Genomic DNA, 2,946 nt, shown 5'->3' with positions numbered 1-2,946 from the left:
GTATCTATTTTTTTTAAATATATCTAGTTGTTTTGTGATATGTTCTCAATAGCAGGGTTTCTGCACAGAAGAGCTTACTAACAGCCGGTCAGATGTCTGTAAATGTACTAACGTGCACCTGTAATCTCGTTACGGGAAGTGTAATTGTAGCAGAACTATTGATTAGGCCTTTCTGCAGTCACCCTGCCATGTGTGATGGCTGTTGTTGAAATTGGGAATCTGTCACCACCACCCCAGCCCTTCCCCCCCACCTCGACTTGAGCTAAGCTGACTGCGATTCTGTCTCGCGTGTGCCGAGCTCCAGGCTGCGGGGTGTCGGCACGGTTTGGGCCGGTTCGGATCGGACGGATCCAGCTCGCCCCGGGCCTGTGATCAGCTCACGCGGTTCACTCAGTAGGTGCAGAAACGGCAGATCCGCGGGATCGAGCCTTTAGAGCCAAGGTGGAGATAAGTTTTTGCAGAACTTTTCAAACCGGGCGTCTGTACTTCCTGGGCATGAGGGATGGTAAAAGATGTTACTACCAGTGAAATTATGAGTGGCAAGAGTTTAAAAAAGAGTATATATGTGCTGTTGTTTATATTCCCATTCCTTTATGCTCTGTTTTGAATGGGAACCTTATTTTCCTGTAAATGTAGCTGCTGTTAGTGCTTTTTGAGTCTTGGCGAGCAGTGTGCCCTATAAGACACGGCTTGTAACAGGATCCCTTGAGGTCAGAGATGAGCAGTTGTCTGCTGTGCTTCCATAGCCCTGCATGATCACTGTGGGCAGCCCAGTGCTGCCCTCTGCTGTGAAGACAGTAGTATGGCGGCCAGTTCGGCTTCGCTCTGAAGTGCTAGATGGACAGTATAGTACACTGTGAAGTGTTAATAAAGCATTAATTCAAGGAGTGGTTTACAGTAATCGTATAGTAGAACACGGAAGGAAAGTTATGGCTGCCGTTGTTGTCATAGCCTTTTAAATGTGTTGTTATGGTAGAAGGAAACTCTGGAAAGTGTAACTCGTATATCCAGTTTGTAGTTAACATTGCACCCCGGCATCCAGCAGGATCATTTTCCTGCCAAGCTGACAAAGGCAAAGAGCAGAGAAGAGGTGGGGCCCTGGTCCATCTCGGCTTTTGTTTCGAACTTGAGACATAAGAATCATGACGCAGCTGGCGAAGATGTTCATGTAACAGTGGAGAAGACTGATGGGAATATTTTAAGCCACTGCGCACCAGGAGAAACAGAGGAGCTAGTGTTTGGAAAAGCAAGGTTTTAAGAGCTGTAGCTGAAACACAACGGAAACAAAATGCCTGCCTGGCAGACTCCCCAGACACTATACAATGCGAGTTGTGCGGTGAGGGTGTGCGGCACCTCGGGGGTGCTTCTCCAGCGTGCAGGACGAGGGGAGGCTGGGATGTGTGAGACCTGTGCTAGTACCCCAGTGACTGGTGTCTGCTCTTACTGCTTTGTGCAGAGCGTCTGCATGGAGGGCGTTTTCCTGAGACACCCTCGGAGCCCACAGGGATGACAGAGGGGGGGTTGCTGGAGTCGGAGGTGAAGAGCAGTGCGAGCCCGGCCACATGGGGGCGCCGGTGTGCCCCACTCTCTCAGTGGGAGTGGAGGCCTGCCGTCAGCCGTACTGACGAGCAGGCAGGCAGAGTCCCCCGCTGAGCCACACACGTGAGCCAGACGGGGGGTTCTCGTGTTCAGGTAGGAGTGTGATGGTAAGGGAACGTGCTGGAGGTGTGTGTGTGTTGGGGGGAGGGTGGTCAGGAGACACATGTATGTGTAAAATTTGCAGGGGGGGTTGCTGTGGTTAGTTTACAGTGCAGGATGCAGAGGAAGGGTCACCATGTAGGAAGTGTAGTGCCAGTGTGGGCTATCGTGTCTTGGCAATGATGCATGAGATTCAGAGATTCGGTACCAGGATAAAATAGCCAGCTTTAAGCAACGCTTCTGTTCCTGTCTCTTGAGTACTGACCACGAGTCAGAAATCCCAGTACGCAGGCGAACAGTCGCCCTCTGCACTGAGAGCAGGTGGAAAGGGGGTAACCAGTACCGAATCATTGGTTTCTGTGAATGGCAGTGGTGCGTCTCGTGTAAGTGTAAGAAAACCGAAGAACCCACTCTTCGTCTTTCCATTTGTGTGTTGTGTTCGTTTTTGTCCTCCAGGGCAGGGGGCCCACGTGGAGTCTCGCAGAAACAGTTGCTGAATTACAGTTGTGTGCGTCTTTCTCAGTGCTCTGGGCTTCTACCTTGTGTGTAGGGGAGAGATTCAGGCTGCTTGCTGCCCGTGTGTGTTTGTAAGTGTATATGGCTTTATGCTATCATGATCAGTGGTGGGGGGGGAGGGGGGTGATGGTGGTCACTGAGGGAAGGGGGGGGGTTGTGATCTCTGAGCTTTGTCCTGTGATGTTCCACCACGAAATGCTGCAGTATTTTTACTTGAGAAACCTCGTCTGGTCCCTTCCCTGCTCCCGAAACTTTTGTGCAAACAACTATGAATGAAATTACAAATGCCTATGTTTGCATTCCACTATCTGTAGAATGATGATTTAAAAAAAGAAAAAAGAATCTTATATGAGGCGCAGCTTCAACTTAATAGCACTGTGACTGCTGCTGTTCAGCACCACAAACTCTAAGCAGTTTTAATAACTGTAGCGCGCTGATTGCAGAATATGTGAAATTGTTTTCCTTTGTATCATTTGTGTGTGAGTGGTTGAGAGAGAGAGAGAGAGAGACCTGGGAGAGAATATTTTTTTTCTAATGTGCTATGTATTTTTTTTTATGGCATAAATTCTGAAATTCAGTTGTCAGATGAAACTTTTTTATATATATTTTAAGATTTTACTGTTGCCTGTTTTTGCATGTAGATTGCTGATTCTCCTGTTTAAATGTTGATTTTTTTTTTCCATTTGTTTTCTGGGACCATGTACAGTACTGTAAGACCATGGGGGCAACTTT

The sequence above is a fragment of the Atractosteus spatula genome, chromosome 27, assembly GCF_055471065.1.
Source record: "Atractosteus spatula isolate fAtrSpa1 chromosome 27, fAtrSpa1.hap1, whole genome shotgun sequence".
Classification (NCBI taxonomy): Eukaryota; Metazoa; Chordata; class Actinopteri; order Semionotiformes; family Lepisosteidae; genus Atractosteus; species Atractosteus spatula.
Note: the sequence above shows the minus strand (reverse complement) of the source record.